Source organism: Dromaius novaehollandiae, chromosome 6, assembly GCF_036370855.1.
Source record: "Dromaius novaehollandiae isolate bDroNov1 chromosome 6, bDroNov1.hap1, whole genome shotgun sequence".
Classification (NCBI taxonomy): domain Eukaryota; kingdom Metazoa; phylum Chordata; class Aves; order Casuariiformes; family Dromaiidae; genus Dromaius; species Dromaius novaehollandiae.
In genome coordinates, this window is record NC_088103.1 from 14,150,061 (window position 1) to 14,168,413 (window position 18,353).

The 18,353-nt window shown below is 37.4% G+C and overlaps 1 protein-coding gene across 5 annotated transcripts in view; it reads right to left on the minus strand.

The window, feature by feature from the left end:
* Positions 1 to 18,353, minus strand: part of PHYHIPL (phytanoyl-CoA 2-hydroxylase interacting protein like) — a 66,952-nt gene that overhangs the window by 24,110 nt on the left and 24,489 nt on the right. Inside the window, exon 1 of one of the 5 annotated variants that reach the window (XM_026122494.2) lies at positions 11,467 to 11,565. The exons of 3 other annotated variants lie outside the window; for them this stretch is intronic. The gene's annotated coding sequence lies outside the window, so the exon portion shown is untranslated. Of the gene's footprint in view, positions 1 to 7,753; positions 7,910 to 11,466; positions 11,566 to 18,353 lie in introns of those variants that run through there. One more of the 5 variants, XM_026122474.2, reaches the window with a different exon arrangement.

The following is an 18,353-nucleotide window of genomic DNA, read 5'->3' on the forward strand; positions in this document are numbered from 1 at the left end:
GAAATGACCATCATAGTAACGTAAGAAGGCTTCTCAGATTGCTATTTCCCTTTCTTGGGGTTGAGATTAAAATAATTGCCAGTCCAATACAGTGACAAAAATTATTTATGCATTTCATGTGTGGGAAAACTGTGAATATCTCAATGGAATTTGGGATTAAAGGAGCTCTGACTGAACCATCACTCAACCAAATTCAGAGCTGTCCTAAGTAGTGGTGGAAAGTTACACATTCCTAAATCAATGTAAATGCACTTTATATTGTAGAGCTCAAATGTGCCAGGAGAACAACCAACACAAAGGAGAAGAAAGCAATAAAATGGCCTTTCCTTGAATTATTTTAAATTCTCTTATTGACTGTGTTTCCTGCTAAGACATTGTCCTTCTGTCCCTCAAGATGCAAATTACACCAGCTTAATGATGTGTAACTTACATTTCCATTTAAAGCCATCATGAATCCTGCTCAACATGTATAAATAGATTTGTCTCATTTGGCATCACATTGGAAAATCTCCAGTTGTATGGACAAAGACAAGTCATCTGGTTCCAAGATTCTTTGTACCCAGGGATAAATCTTCAGTGTTTTTAGAGTCATGTTGTGGGAAACATGGACTTCTGATGCTTTTGTAGCAGACATGCAAAAATCGCTATTATGCCTCTTCTAAAATGCCAACACCATTCCACTGGATCTTCGAAAACACGTTCCCAAGGGACCGGTAACAAACAATAAGGCATTTAGGGCTGTCAGGTTGTACTTCATAAATCTCTTATGCTTGTCCTTGCATCTGAAGTGGTTGCTATAAAGAAGCTGCTTTGTCTGAGAATGAAATCTTTTGCATTTAATCTAATCTAGATATAAACAACCCACAAAACAACAGAAGGCCTGTTAGTGATGGCTATTTCCAGTTATGACCCTTTCTTTTGCAGATATCCACTACAGGAGATGTAAGTTACACTGAAACACCCTGAGAGCTCACTAGCCCGTCTACTACATTCTCAGCTGAGGAGGTGATAATTAATCACTTGCGGACAGCAGTTTCTTAAACCATTTCACACTGATTTGGCAAAACACATCCGTTAAATCCTGAGTTTAGTTTTCCAAAAGAGATGCATATATTTAAGCTTTCAAAGAAATACACTGTTGAAAGTCGTTACATCTAGCAATTCCCAAAGAATTTAACTGAAAATACTACAATGTTACTACTTTCTAAAGTCAAGTCACTTATTTAAGATTCCTCACTAGACACATCATTAAAAACTGAGTTGAGGAACAGCAAAGTAAATAACAGGTCCTACTCAGATTCTATCTGGAGACCTGCTGTCTTCTGAATCTGCCTCTAGAAGCAACAAAAAAGAAAACAGCTCAAGATACTTGCCAAAAAAAAAGGTCTTTTGACATTTATATGATGAAAAAATCACCTTTTAATGAGAAATACAAGGACAGTGGAAACTATATGATACAAAATACATATTTTAGGGGAGCTATACAAACCATAAAGCTAACCCCACAAAACAGGCCAAGTTACTGAAGAACGACCAACTCTAACCCTGATCTATGGCCCAGGATTGAAAAGATGCAACAAAACAGAAAGCCTCGGTTCAGTAATAACTGCTCTATTCAGCCAAACTGCAGCTGCCTTTGCATCTGCTGCTATTGCTAAAGCAACTAAAGCAGCCTCTAGGCTGCTCTGATTTTTTATGGCAGGTAAGACACCTGGGAGCCACTGCATTAATTGGGAATGTCAAAAACACATCCTACAACTAGCATCTGGGAGGAAAACCAGCGGAGCAGTCATCCTGACAGTTCTACATCACCACAATATTCTTCTACATCAATGTAATTTCACTTGGCTGGTTCACGTAGTTTTGGGGTTTATCTAGGTTGCTGTCTTAGTACAAAAAGTAGTGCAGTGAGGGCTGCAATGCACTGTCTTTAGAAAGGCACATAAGACATTAACTCTTGTAGTTTTTCCTCTGTGAAGTGTAAGGGTCCATGAATACCTAGCAATCTGATCAAAATAAACATGACTAATGTTAGTAAGCCAAAAGATAAGCAAGGTGAGACAGCACCCATATAGAGCAAAATTAAAAACTAAAGCTGGATCCTTAATACATTCTGGTAAAATATCTGTAAATAAAAAGACATATACATATGGTGATGAGAGGTACAGAGGAATAAGATATAAAGTAAGGAAATTTTGAGTACCACCCCCCCCCCCCCAACAAGATAAGGGCAGGTACCAATAGCACATGTAATAAGCACACTAAAAGCCAAACAAAATCTAATGATACAAATCAGAATTTGTTTTTAAATGTCACCTTTTTCAGATATTAAAATATATTCATCTAGGGGAAAAAGAAAGTGTTTTTTTCAAGTTAATATTTTCAACACAATGAGAGACATTCGCTATGACCTTTTGAAGCAGAAATGTTTGATGAGGGAGGGTCAACTTCATAAAGAGGACCTAGGCATCTTGGGCTAGAAATCCTCTTACTAGTTACAGATATTAACAATTAAAAACAACCACTTTAGAAATGGATAACTCTCACAAAAGGAACAAAGACTTCCTTAAACCTTCTGAAACAGAAAAATTTCTACCTTGCATTGTCTTGATAATTCAGCGGATCAGTTATATATCAGCTTTATGAAGGCAAAACAGTAAGCTCTCGACTCTAAAAAGCTGACATAGAATGACAATATTTGAGTGCTCTAATTCATACTGAATTTCCTAACTTATTGTGGAGGTATTTTATTTCCTCAGAAATGCAATAGAAGAGAGAATTCCTCTTTCTGTATAACCATCATAAATGGCAGGAAAGTCTCAGGAAATTACATATTAGTTGCATACATTAAAGTTAATTAAGCAAAAATACAATATGGGCCCTGTAAGGCTCTCTTAAAGGACCAAGACAATAAACCTCTGCTGAGCAAATAATGAACCTGAATCTCAAAAATTTCAATGTTCTCTATATCACCGCGTTCAAATGAGACAATGCAATCAAATAGAGGAAATACAAACACAAAAGGATTTATAAAATGATCAGATCCAAGGCCAATGTTTGTTAGGCAGCAAAAGTGATACTTCTCCAGGATGCTATTGTATTTCAAATTTTGACTTGTTAGTCTCAGCCACATAAGTAACATTGCATTATTCATGCTTCTTTACATGTACAAAAAATGAGTGAATAATCTCAGTCTCTTAAAAGTCTCTTTCCTCTTTCCCCCCAAATCCTGGCAAACTAACTTCTAATACAGAGTAAACACATTTAAGAATATTTTCTGAATGAGTATCCTTGTAAAACCAATTCCTACACTAGATAAAAAGAGAATGCCTGTATGAATCCTGTTAGAAGGATAAACCCTTCTAAATCTTCTCCTCGTTTCCTCCCTCCCCATGTCTAATACTACTGTTGTGCCTTTCTTGTAGGTTAATATGCATTCCTCTTTCACGTCCAAAATAAAAAAAAAAAGTTTTGAATACAAAGCATTACTTATTTATAACTATAATATTTATATTCATATGTACCAAGTGGTTCTGAAATGCGCACACACATTCAGATTCCCCTGATATTGTTTTTTTAACTCTAGGCTTAATTTAGCTCTTTCCTATTATTCAACACTAGTGACTTCTGGAGGAATACTCCACACTTCAAAGAAGAGAGAGCAGAACTAAGCTCTCTGCAAGCACAGTCGTGCCTTCAGTATAACTGTCCTCACCAGTGAGTGCATCCTAAAATTGTGGCTAAGTAAACTTCACTGAGCAATCTCCAGAAATTTTACCCAACCATTGGCAAAGATTTGAAGCTGAATGAGTTTAGGAACAAGACACAGATCTGGTTCCTGTATTCTCTCAGTAAACATGCATTACACAGGGCTCAATTTTTCCCTTCCATCTCACATGGAGGACAAATGAACTCCACAGGTAGTCTCACAATTCAGATCAGGAGCAGGCCAATACCTCAATCCTGCAGTTGGCAGCAACAAATGTGCAGACTCCTTGTTCCTACCGAGCAGTGCCATGCGCTCTCCCGAGCCATGTTTCTCCCTGCCTGCTGTCAATTACAGGACCAAAACCTTGTTCTGCAAGCAGCCTTCTCATTTCACAAAGACGGCTCAGAGACTCAGTTACTACCTGACAGGAGGTGTAGTACAGCAACTAAAGGAGCATGTAGAATGAAAGAAATGCATTCAGCAAATGCATTGAAAGTTTGTCATTTGCCTAAACACTAACTCAACCCAGATACTCATTTGCCCTTAGCAAAAGTGCTCAAATATCATTTATTTTGAGATCTTGCACAGATGGAACTTCAGGAGCTTATTTTCCTCAAATGTGTCGAAGTTTATTTTCCACTAACATCAATGGGAATACACAATGTGAGTATGGCAGATGTGACAGCTAGTAATAGCAAATAAAGAGTAACACTGATGTGTTTTGGAGTATGATTACGCCAGCAGAACTGTAGGGGTTTGGTTTATAGTTCAGGCATTCTCTCAGTGGACAATGAAGCTTACATTGGGTTAAACAAGAAATTAAATAAACGTGCAGAGAAAGTCACTATAATTAGTAAATAGAAATCAAATAGTCCCATTATAACATTTCGGTAAGATATAACTTTCAGCTTGGATACAAAATTCACACAAGTGGATTTGTTGGGCATATATGCTAATTCTTGGAAGTTAAAGACAATAAAGCTACTTTCTTTGCTACTTAAAAAAAGACAGTAGCTACATTAAAAAGGAAAAAGCTCAAGCCACATTCACTCCTGGGATAAGACCACTGATGTCTGTGGAATTACACATAGAATATATTTTGTACAGAAGATACATACTCTAACTTAAATGCAAAGGCTGCTGTCCAAAAGATTTTATACATATTACTTGCAGCAATGTTCACATGCAATACTGATATGAGATACTACTGTCATAACCACTAATACTTCTGTTGTGCCATGGAAGAGGAAAACACCAGCAAAGAGCAATGTTGGCTTGGGAGGTTAGTCTCCCTAGGTTCACTTTGCTGTCGATGGAGAGAGACAGTCTCCCAGACTGGGTAATCTGAGAACCTACAGCTAGGCTCTCGCATTCAGCTTTCCCCAGGAGAAGTCTATTTCTTTTTGCTGACCAGAGAGGGAGGCCACAGAAGTTAAGGGTAAGCTGAAGTTAGCCTCTGTGATTACTTCCCAAATTATATTTGCCGATTCTCGTGATTCATGTACAACAGCCCCTCTGATGATGATGACTTCCAAGATTCCCATCAAGAGAAATGAGAGAGAACGGGGAGGGGGGGACGGGAATAAACATTACAGCCAATTTCTGAACTTCTGCCACAAAAAATTTACATCTTATTGACTCAGAAGTATCCTCTGGACTGATACTTTAAAAGAGACAAACTTTTCAAGAATAATTATGCTGAATTTCTGTGTCAAATACCTTCAGTGTTTTTCACTTATCTCCACAATTTTTTTTCTGAAATTAACAAGATTGAATGTCAACTCTATTTCAGCTTGACTGTAAGTGCCTCTTGCTGACTGCAATTATAAAATGTGTGAACTTATTTAATAATTGTAACATTTAGTTAATTAATAATGCATTAAATTGCATCATCAAACTAATTTCTCAAAATTGTTTTTTCCTCTTTTATTACCACCATAAAAAAAATCCAAGGATATCTCTTTAAGGGATTAATCCTCCGTTGTTATCAGCTGATGGTACCAGTTCTTCCCTTGATTTTTGATCCATTCTTATATGAAGCATGCATTTAAGTAACATTAGGTAACACCTCTGGAAGTATCTAAATGACTTGGAGGGGTATTGCTGTATATCAATGGGATTTAAACTGAGTTATTTGAGTGCTTCTGAAAACTTGATTGCAAATATCTAATATTTCATAGCTATGGTTGACAGTGAACTGCAGAGGCACATGGGGCACAAACCCCAAATAATAAAGCAAAATCTTACTGAAAATCTGGCCAGCAAAACTTTGTGCAGCACCTAACATGGCAAGGCTGACCTTCTTCCTTCACTGAGATTAAATCCTTACTGGGTATCTTCTAGCCTTGAAATTATTTAGTATTTACACTGTACTCATTCAGATTTAAACCACATTTTTAGAACGTCAATAGCAGCCAAAAGATTTGACTGAATACTAAAATGGAAATTGAAGCAAGTCTCTGTAGGTATTTTTATAGCTTTTTAGAGTTTCTCTTACTCCTTATGGATATTTTTGGAAGACAATTTTTCTGGCAACTGGATGTCCCAGTGCCACTATAGAGCACTTTGAATCCCACAAGACTGAGCCGCTATTATCATTATACCTTTGTTCCTATCTGTCTCCTTTTGTTATTTTATTACTACACACACATTCGTGCGTCTTAACTCAATAAAATGCTCAGCTAAACACACATACATGCACATACAATTTAATCTTTGCTGTGTTAAAAAAAGGGGAAATTAAGAAAAGGAGGAATTTCATTATCAGGAAGATTGTGAATAATCATGTGGGTACACATTCCTTCACTAAGGATGGGGAAGGCTGTAGGATACTAAGAAAACGACTAGCCTAAAATATTAAATTGACATGCCATCATCCCCTTCCTCCAAGATATGCAGATCTACTGACCTGTACCATGCTTTAAGGACTACTCCTTGCAAATTTTCATGATAGAGAGCTGTGAAGACATGGTGGGATCTCCTTTTACAACCCACGCATGTCAAAAATGAGTAAAATGACTTGGCCAAATGAGCTGTGATTGAGTGCAAACAACACTAACCATAAGCGTTTTGCTCTATCTCTTCACCCTGCCTGGTGCGTGACCTGTCTATGCAAAAGGATTTAGACCAATAAACTGCTCCCAGTAAAGCTCTCTTAGGCTGCTTATACTAAAGAGGCATTTTTATTTTTTACTGTACCTTGTCATTTTGAAGCAAAGCAAGCTTCTGCAGAACCTTTGGTGGAATGAGAAATACAATGTGGTAAGAATGGCCCCATCTGCGTTACACCACGTACTGGCACATTATTGTTTTTCATACGTCTGACCATCAGAGCTAGGCTAGTACAATCCCACCTTGCTGAAATCAAATAGGACATTATAGTAGACCGAAAACATTAAGTCAACGCAGTATTTACTGCTAATTAAAATAATGCTCCCATTTTGTTCAGCCCAGCAAGCTTACAGTACAGGGTGGTAAGCGGCTCTTCTCAGCATGTGTTGACTGCAAGATGCATTTTAAAAACAAATTTTAATTAAAATGAGTATATTTTAGCTGCTGAAAGGGAAACAAGGTAATAAAGGATGTAAAAAGCTCTAAGCCATCTTTTAGCTTGCTTTAAATGTGATTGAAAAATTAAAATGAATGATACAGCCACTTACATATATTAGAATTTGAGCATAATGCATATAGACAGTTATAAGGAATTCCAGATTTTGAAAGCTAGTAACTACGCCAGAAACACTACTATAAAATCAGTTCAATTTATCACATGTACTTAATTTATTTATTTAGCAAGAAAAGTCTGCATTGTCAGGTATTCTATGGACCCTTTTGAAATTCTGTGTGGCCATACGTCAGACTACGTCAGACTGCACTCAGGATCATTCTGTAGTGTATTTCTGCAAGGATCGTATCTCAGTACTACAGGAGTTCAGTACGGCCTTGCTGGAAAATGAGGAGTGACACTTCTCTGCATGCAGATTTCCACCCTGTTGATTATTAAAGGAGAGATTTTGGAGCACAAAGAGATCTAGAGCTACTTACAGCATGAAGTTCTTCCCTTGTGATAAATAAACAAGTACAGCTGCCTTTGAGACTGTGGAATTGCCTATGTCTCCAAGATTAACAATGGAAGAAAACTGACCTTATAGATGAAGGCACTGACTATATGACCCTGGATAGGGTGCTTGGGGCCAGATTCCTATCTGAGTTACACTGGTCTAGGTCACTGGCCTGATTGGTCCAATGGTCTTCATCTAACTCAGTGTAACCCGGGGCAAAGCATTGTCCTTAATCTTTTATTGCTTTTAATATTAACTGTATAGTAGAGCAGTGAAAAGCCTTTTGGACATGATTTATATTTTAATACATCACTAAACAAGAGAGAGCGCGTCCTCTTTCATTTTAATTATTACTATGAACCTAACACTCTTACTAGTTTACCTCATTCTTATTGGATAAGCAAGCAGTCATGCCATTTACTGCAGCTGTGTCTTAACCAAAACTAAAAATGTGTTATCTATCTCTAGTTAAGTAATGTGAGTTCAAATCCAGTCAAAAGAGGCAGCCTCGTATTCACGTGAGCTTTAATTTGACCTGCCAGCTTGTCTGAAAACTACGACTGCCTTGGTCCCACAAGGATTTTGATTTAAGACCCACTTTTCTTTCAAGTGAAGGGAAGCCCACAGAGAAGGGCAGAATTTGTTATTTGAAGGGCTGCAGGGAGAAATCAAGGCTGGGGAATACGATTTTACTAAGCATTTTTCCTGAGAAAGTAGGGTGCTCAGCATGAGTGGGCTATTGTAACTCACTGGATATACTGGCAGTCTGCAGCATGAATGAGCATTTCTTCACTTCAGTGCACAAGCAATTACTGTTTGCCTTCGCACACAGATTTCTTGTAAGGAATAGGATTTGGGTCTGTTTTACACCAGTTTGTGTTTTTTAACTGCAATTTGAAATGTATTACATAATCCCAGTATTTGTGGAAATTCTACTATATAACTAATTTATACTTTTTTTTTTTTTTTAACATCACTTTAATGCAGGTTTCAGAGTTTCTCTCAGTCCCTGACAAATGATGGATACAGGGGTTTTGAGGGCTTTTTTGGCAGGGGCTGGAGTTGTTCTGTTTTGTTTCATTTTTAGCTGGTTTCCTAAGGCAACCAAACATAGACAGATTTTTTGGATATGGGTCTGTCCATTGGTTCACTGTTAATAACTTCTGATCTTCTGACAGGAGTAGAGAGCTCGTAGATGATTTAAGTTGCTACCAGTTTTTTTAAAGTAGGCAGACATGTATAAAAGAGAGAAGACCATGTTAAATACTTCCTATCAAGGGGAAGGCAACCATAGGAGCACAAGCTTTTAATAGACATTAGAAAATATAAAGGACACAGCTACGAATATCTTGGTCACAAGAAAGCTTTAAACAGAGTTTTTACCATGTTAGAATTCACCCCTGACTCAGAGATAGTATACCATATAGATTCTGTAGGTTTATTAAAAGTCTTGGCTCCAGCTGATTTTTCACTGCCACGATGGCATTTGTAACAGAGCTCACATGTAGATTCTCTGATGTCTAATGAAAGGGACAAAACTCAAAATGAAGTCCTGGCATAATTAAGTTTAAAAAATAATCTGTAACAACTCTGAACCATCGGATTCAAATCCATTGGAAATCCATTGCCCTCAATAGCTCCAGCGCTCACAGAATCATTTTTTAAAAAACACAGCTCAAGTGGATGTTCTAAACAGTTTCCTTTACAAAGTCTTCTGTAGTCTTATCACCTAGGCTATCAAACAGCCATTGGATGGAAACAAGTTACCAGTCACTCTCCTGCTAAGACAAAACTGAATTATTGCCCTAAAGAGGAATAGCTGCACAACCTATTACAAATTCACTAGGCTGACCAAGTCCCCTTGGAGATGTTACTTAAAAATAACTCTTACTTAGATTAATCTTGCATGTTTTGGATTTACAACATTTAAAAGCATCCTAAGTAATACTTTCCAACTCACATTCTCTACCATGTGAACTAAATATAACAACTACTAAGATATACTGAAGGATTTAGGTTCACTGTATTGCCTTACTGCTTCCATCTCAAGCACTGCACACTTGCATCAGGACTGACAGCCTCACCAGAGAGCCTGGCCAGTTAGCTGGTGGTTTGCTCAAGGAAACAACCCAGAAATCAGCTGAGCATTACAGAATATACAAAAATAGAAGGAGGAGAATAAGTATTTTATTTTTCACACACAGGGCCTGATTCTGTCTTCCCTGCACCTATACAGTTATGAGGAAGCACAAAGGACTGGACACGTTCCCACTGCACAGGTCATGCTTGGGGACCCTGGCTACCTGATGCATCACAAAACTTGAAATTATACTCTCATATTCTAGAAATGCTGCTATATTGAAACACGTGGAGATTAAACTTTTTTTTTGAACTCCATGTTAGCTAAACAGAGTGACAAAGTGACTTACAGATGCCGTAAGCAACATACTGAATGGGATGAAGTTCCAAAACGCGGCACAAAAAAAAAAAAAAAAAGCACAAAGCAGTTCACAGAGGAAGCAATGAAATGTACCCAGAGTTTCAGGTGCCTCCATCTAGTGGGAACAGGAAGCAAACTCCACGTATGGGCAAATTTTTCCTGAACTGAAACGAACCTAAGAAATTTTCTATGTGTAAAGTCCCGCTGCTCAAATCTGTCCCTTCATGAAGGGTGAGGTGATGGCTGTCTCATCAGAGCACATATGGCACTGGCTAAAATTCCAGTATATTCCACACAAGGGGGCCAGAACTTCTCTTTGAAGTAACGGATTCACTGAACAGATAGGTTTGGGGATTTCTAATTCCTGTCATCACAGATATGTCTTAAAATGACATTGAAAGTTTAAAAGCTAAAACTCTATCAAAAACATTAGCACTCAGAAAGCCACATGTTTACTAGTGAGCTTTAATATTAAATTACTGACATAAATTTCATCATAAAAGTATAAGTGCATTTTCAATGTTTACTATATGTTATCAAATGCACCTTACTAGCATTAAAATACAATCTGCTACACACACTGTTCTTAATTTATCCTTCACTTTATATAGGCTCATGTAAAATTTTCCTTTAGATAAATTAGATGAAACAAGCTAATAAGGGACCAAAGACACAGCATGAATCACTCCACTGATGCACATACTCTAGTACTTATGTTTGGCCAAGATTGAAACAGCCCTTTAATGTGTTTTTATCCTGCTGATTTTGATGTTCATATGCCTTCAACTATGAGCACACATAAAGAGAAAGACAAAAATCAGATCTAAAAATGTATTTCTAGCCCCAAACCAAGGATAGACAAAATCCAGACAAACAGCAATTTCAGGAGAGAAATTCCATGTTAGAGATACATCTGTATAAAGTTAAGATTGAATACACACAACAAAAGGCAAGGAACTTTGGCAGTTGTAAGATCTTGATCATGCACGCACTTATGAATGTAAATTTACTCTGCACAAAGTCTTGTTGAAGTCAATGGAATATCTTAAAGAATAAACATCTCTGACAACTGCAAACTGCAGAATTTTCCTAACTAGAGTGCACTGATATACAAATCTTAACATAGGAATTCCTGAAACTATGCTTCTACTCCTAGAGCTGCCAGCTGTGTCTTACTTAACTGTGTTGGAGAACTAAACTCCAGATGCCAATCTGTACTGAAAATTAAAAGAGAGTGCAATTCTGATAATACTTACTTTCTATCACTGTGCAGGAACAAAAGACTAGGACTGAGGTACTTTTGAGGTTTCTGCTTTTTGGCAGTAGCCAAAACTGTCAAGGCTCAGAGAGACTGCGGGTAGGTTACAAAAACAGTATAGCTAATCATTGTTTTTGAAAACATCCATTCAAAACAGCTTACTCATTCAAGCATAAATAAAACAAGAACACTGTGAAAACAATAAAATAAAATTGATTAATGATTCAACTACAAACACCACTGTGAAAATTGACTCAGCTATAAAGACTACAATGCATTCTAACCAAACCTATCAGCCTGAAAGAAACATTTTCAAGGTCAAATAAAGGATGCTTCAGTGTATAACAAAACACCGTATGGAAACCACAAAAAGTGATCTTGGAGCAGAGCTTTCTTAGTTCCAACATCATAAACACTTCATTTGCTCATACTTCCCTATAATAGAGACATATTACATCATACCATCCATCACAATTTTGTTACATGATATTGTGTATCATGCAATGACAATGTTAGTACTGTTTTGTCACACACGTTTCTAAATATTTGGAAGAAGCAGTCTGTAAGTGAAATGCTTCAAACCTTTCTCAAAAACCAAAAGAAAACCTACTGGAGGATTCTGGACTGTGTTCAACCAGAACTAAATATAGCCTAAGTCACATGAAGCACAAAAGGCCATGCATGCTGGCAGCACAGCAGATTTATCTTCTGTACAAAGTGGACTAGGAGAAACAAGCCCAGACTGAAAGGACTTCTAAAGGATACCTCAATTGTGGTTAAAGACACTGGAACTACTCCAGCAGCACAAAGAAAACTGAAGCTTGCCTTATTCAGAAAGCTGGGGACTCCAAACCTGTTATATAGAGGCCATGATAATAGAAGGTGGAGGAAGTTACAAGGAATGGGTAAAGGAGGAGATCTTTCTAGATTTGGGAGGAAAAAATGGAAAATTAATGAGGCAGAGAAATCCCAGAGGGAAAACCCAAGGTCACGAAGATAGCTACAGCAAACCTTTGGAGACAATTTAAAACAATGATGTCTGACTGGAACCAATTCAAAAGTGAATGAGGAAATACTAGAGGTCTCTAAAGAATAATCTGAGGTAGTATCTCTGTCTCTACATTTTTTTTTCCTCTGCATTACACAACAAAAGCAAAATTCTGCTTGTTCTAGAAGCTATGGCTCTGGGACCAGGGACCAGCAACAGGAAGCTTTAAAAGCTAAAGTGGCCTGTAGAGGAGACTCTGATCTAGATTATACAGACATAAATGCAGGATAATTAGCGAACCTACGGAAGCTAACTTAGAACCCAATTTACCAGAGGTGGCAAAGCTATCAGATTAATAGCCTGAGAAGCAAATGGCTACATCTAGATTAAGATGGAAGACAAAACAGATGAAGAGGTTATTAATGGCTCTACTCTTGCTTGAGAAAAATAGTTCTTGCCTTTGATATTATCAATGATACATGAATTCTAAGTGAGGGGGTGGCTTGGCATTCTTGCTTCTCAAATGCTGAAGGGAGTAGTGCTTGTCTTCCTTAAATGATGCCTTGTGCCGTTGCACTTGCTAGGAACTTCTGATTTGTTGGCTGGGAGACAACAAACAAACCAGACTGATAAATGGCAAAGCATCAAAGGAGTTCAGGTATCTACTGCACTTCCACAGAGCCTGTGGCTAGTTCCAGGCTAAATTAACATTTTTATGAATGATCTGGAAAAGAGATCACATTTCTGCACTGCAGACAACATTAAAATAGAAGGAGCTGCAAACATAAGATGGTTTAGAAACATAGACAGAAAATGATAAAATGGATTCTATTAGAGAATAAATGAAGAATACATCTGGGAACTATAACCTGAAACAAACACACAAAGCAGAAGGGACGTACACTGGAGGCAACAATGTTTAAAATGCCCTAATTATAATAATGGATAGAAATTAACTGCAAAAAACACTATATATTCAAGTTTCTACCCACAAATATCAGCTTACAGCACTCAGAAGAAACAGTGCTTCTGCATGTGAATCTGCTGTAATTACACATCAAGTGTTTCAGTTGCTTTACAGAGGAATGAGAAAAGTTTTAGAAAGAATCAAGCAGGGGCACAAATGAAATAGCAAATAAGATTTAAATAGCTAATCACATGTAGCTTTGTCACTTGCCAGTTAAAATAGTTAATAATGAATTACACAGAGTTGAGTGGCATAAAGCTCTAAAAGGACAAGAAGAGAGAGGAAGAAAGAAGGAAAATGACTGTAGAAACTAAAGAACACTAAAGAAGAATGGAAATGACTGAATTTGTTGACACAGAAATGTGGAATAGTCAGTTTGCAGCAAAGCCTCACAAGCTATTAGTGGCATAAAGACATTACTGGTATAAAACAAGGGAGAAAAAGTACCAGCAAGGGTGAGATGAAGTGAAAGGAATAAGCTAATAATTAGCTTTGTTCTTTTCCACTGTTCTGAACATCATTTATGAAGACTTCAAGATAGTTGCTTAGCCCCACTTAGTATTTTTTTTCCATATCCTAACATTAAAGGATATGTAACCTTAGTCTCTGGAAAGAATGTAAAGCTAACACTACAGTAAGTATTTTTCTTTGCAACAAGAGAACATGCAAAGCCATGTAACAGATTTTACGTTCTACTTGAAGTAGCATTACTGCTTGCCACAAAAAATACTTTGCTAATTTGAAACTCAGTCAACTAAAAGAAAGTTTCATAGAAGGAATGCATTTCTCAGTTGGTCATTACATCACTCAAATCCTAGAAAAGTAACTCAGTCTGCACTCTGAAGAGAGCGTGTTTAAATCTTCAAACTTGCACTTGATGAAAGAAAGAAATAACTGTCTGTGAATTTTGTGTCATTGTAAAAAATCACAGTTAGAGGCATCTCTCTGTTATGCTGGATATGAAAACCAGGATTGTTTGTTCCTATGCTCAGAACTTCCATAGTTTAAAAAAATCTATCCAAGGTTTGTCTTCTAAATAGAAGGGATACATTACATGGCCATAAAATCTTCTTTCTACAAACTCTAGAAATATGTGTCAGAATGCTCTGATAAATCCAGTATGAAAACAAACTCCTGAAATAGATACAAAAACATAAGACATCCTGAAAAAACATGTAAAGCCACAGGTACTACTACTAATATTATTTTAGCAGCTGTGTATGTGTATGTGCAAGTGGTTTACATAAGACATAAATGCCATCTTGGCTTGTGTGATGTAATAGGCTTACACAGACTTGTTAGACTAAACTGTTTGGATAATATTGATTTCTGTAACTGAAACTGACCAAGACACTGATTTGGACTCTGACCCTGAAACCCAGATACTATCTTCGTATATTTGAAATGAATACAGAAAAAGACTTAAAAAGTCTTCAATAGTTAGAAAATATCAGAATGAAGCATACTTGAATAACCTTGAATTGGTCCCTTTGTATATTTGGATTATGATATAGTCTTTAATTGCATGATTACATACTATTTCTTCCACACACATTCCATCTCATTCAGTATATGTAATGAACAGTGCATACGTAATAAACTATTTTTCTTGTAACAGCTTTTCACCATTGTTCAGTGTGTGTAGTCCCAGGACTTATTTGCTAGTCATTATTCATATTCTGTTCTGAAGACAAAATTATGAATTTCATCATGTTTTCCATGCATCTCATGGGTTTTCCACGCTACTACGGTGCCGGTCTGCTTAACAAACATTCATTAGTTTATTTTGAAAATATCTCTGTGAGGGGAGGCAGTAATATCACCTCTGTTTTAGACACGGAAAGCCGAGGCTCAGAGAAGTTAAAAACTCATTAGTGATGTTCATGTCTATTTAAGATTGTTAAAACACCTGTTTTCTCAAAGCGTTTAGCACTATGCAATGCTTTGTATGTTGAAAGTCCCACTCTCACTGAAGCTAGCTTCAGCTGTCAATACCCTGATACCAAGGAACCAGGATCAATAGCCCAGAAAATGAGAAACATAATAACTAATGAACTCCTGTGAAAAGCAGGTAGCCCTTGCTCAGTTTCACACACACAGTCCGGCAGAGACTCCAGGTCGGAACTAAATTTCTCTCTCTGGTCTTTCTTCCCCTACCTTGTTTACAACATGCCATTCAACATCTGCAGTAATCACTGTGCAACATTAAATGTGACAGCACCATGCCAGTTCTGCGCAGAGGACCAAACTTTCATCATTTCCTAGCTTCTAAGTGCTTAACTTGGCAATGCTAAGAACCCATTTTATGCCTGCAGTCTCCTAGGTATTACAAAATGGCACCTGAAAAAAAATTAAAAATTCCACCTATGGCTTCATATCGATCCTCACAAGGGTAACTAGCAGTGTTGAAACATTTAGGTGCATAGCAACGAGCATACATGCTACCATTTGAGCTATGAAGGCAACCATCAGCGGTACCAGACTGTCATCCTTCAAACAGATAAGCACTGAAAGGGGATGTCACACCTTGCCAGAGGATTTCAAAGACATTTGCTGGAAGAAGAATGAGGAGAAGTAGGCATCTCAAGGTCCTGTCTGCCCTTGGAAGATAGGATAAACAGATAGACATTGACTTTTCTGCTTGTCACACCAAAACATGGCCACTTCTGTCCTATTCCTTCAACTTATGCCTGAGCACCCCTTCTTCTACTCCCCAGTCCCACTTTAGAAGTCTTGCTTTTCATTCCTAAAGCTATCTCTGTCCCAGCCTCTTTGCTCAGCAAGTCCTAAATTCATTCTTTTACTCCTAACTCTGTGGTCAGAGTTGCCCGGTTCCCCTATCCACCTTCTCATACATTCTGGCTCTTCTCTGCAGCCAGCTCTCCAGGTTTACCCTTCCCAGCCTTCCAGTCCTGATTCCATCCTCATTCATCCAAATCATCTAATCTGTGTGAACATCCCCTCACCTTTTATCCCAATTTTATCTGGCTGGGCACCCCACCTGCACTTGGATTATCTCCTCTGCTCCCTCATCTCCTTTTTTCCAGTTTCAGTGAAGGTCATTTTGCCCACCTCTGCCCTCTCATTCAGCCTAATCCTAACTCAATCTAATCTAATTCTTCCACCCTTGATCAGCCAGTCTCAGTCTCTTCTAGCTCCAAGCCCATGTGACTTCTGGCCCAGTTTTCTTGCCCCTCTCCTCAATCCAGGTCTTCCTATTCTCAAAATCCTAGTTCCAACGCCCTTACTGAAGGTATTTTGCTCTACTTTTCTCCTTTCTGCATTTTAATAGATGTCCTCCTCTTTCCTGCTGCCTATGCCAACTGTAAAAGCACAGAAAGCAGACTACAGCGTCACTGCTCTCACACTGGCAGGACCCCAGCAGCCCAAGTGCAGTATCTGTAGGGGGAGTGCTGCACAACCACAGTGTGAAGCTTCAGGAAATTCAGCTGCTAAAACCTAAGCCTGTTCTACTAAGTCTGTGAAAAGCACAATTTTCTCAAGGGCTTGTAATTTTCTGAAGTTAGATATATTTTCATAGCATTGGCCTGTTCATGGCACAAAAGCCAGCCACCTGCTACAGATTTAATCCCTGGGTAGGGCTAATACACATTTTATAAAGAAATTACCACAATTTTTAATACAAATTAAACATTCCTTGCTGGTCTAAGTCCACAGAAATATGACTACAGCTGTTTAGATATGGCAAAAACAACCCACAGAGGGATATGATACACTTTTACTATATACAAAGTGAGCTCAGCAAAATTTTAATGAACTAAATGTTAGATTGTGCAATAGGCACTCTCAGAAAAAGAATTAATATCAAGCTGTGCTACTAGTCCCTCTGCAAAGGGACAAATGCAAGCCACATTTGTAAATAATAGAGAATGCTGAAAATAAGAGATGATAATTGGCTTTATAATGTTGCATTTGCTTTAACACAAATTTTACCAGGTGTTTTATTTAAAAAAAAGAAAGAACGCTCTGAATGCATGTATTTGTTCTTTATTTGAAATTTGTAAGCATCCCTAAATGGTCATGATTCACTAGGAGAGATGGCCATACTAGTAAAAAAAACCCTGAAACAACCAGAAAAAAAAAGTAAGTGGCTATGAATTGTTATGATATTACTAATAGCTCACTCCAATTCTTGGATTTCTGGCTCCTGCATATTATACCATAGGAGGATAACTCAGTTTTCTGACTACAAAATGTTTCAATATTAATTCCTTTACCTTAAAAAAAAGAAAAATACATTGTTATCTGAGTAAATATTCCATTATTGCTTGTGTTTGTACTGCGGCATCGCCTGCAATTCCAACCTTCAGAATTTATCATGGTTTGATATGCGATGTTATCTTTTGGTTGGTTCACTTTATAGATATTACAGCTTAGAGATAATGGATGTTTTCAAAAAATAAAATTTAATGTATTTTTAATTTAATACAAGTAAAATATTGATATCTCTGACTGACATCAGTGATGCCAGGATATCACCTTAAGAAATAAATCTTTTACAAGTAAGATACCCTGAAATAAGTCATAAGTATTTATAATACAAATGCACTAAACACATGTATGCAATTAGAGATCTAAACATCTTGCATTTGCACGCTTACCTAGAAAGATTAATGCCCAAATCCTTTCCTATTTGTTTTTAGGTTCCCATTAAAACATGCTTTTTGATACATAAGTGCCACCTGTAGGAAATACTGAAGTATGCTCAAGTGCCATCTTATGCCAAATTAGGTACAGAGTTACATATTTTATATACCCAGTATAGGTGCCTCTTTCAGAAATTCAGTTATGTATTGCAGGAAGCAATAACCTGTATGGTAGTGGCTTACTGTGCATGAAAATTATTTTGTAACGCCTGATCTACAAGAGAGGAAGTTGTTGTTTTACAATGACATCTATGTATATGAGA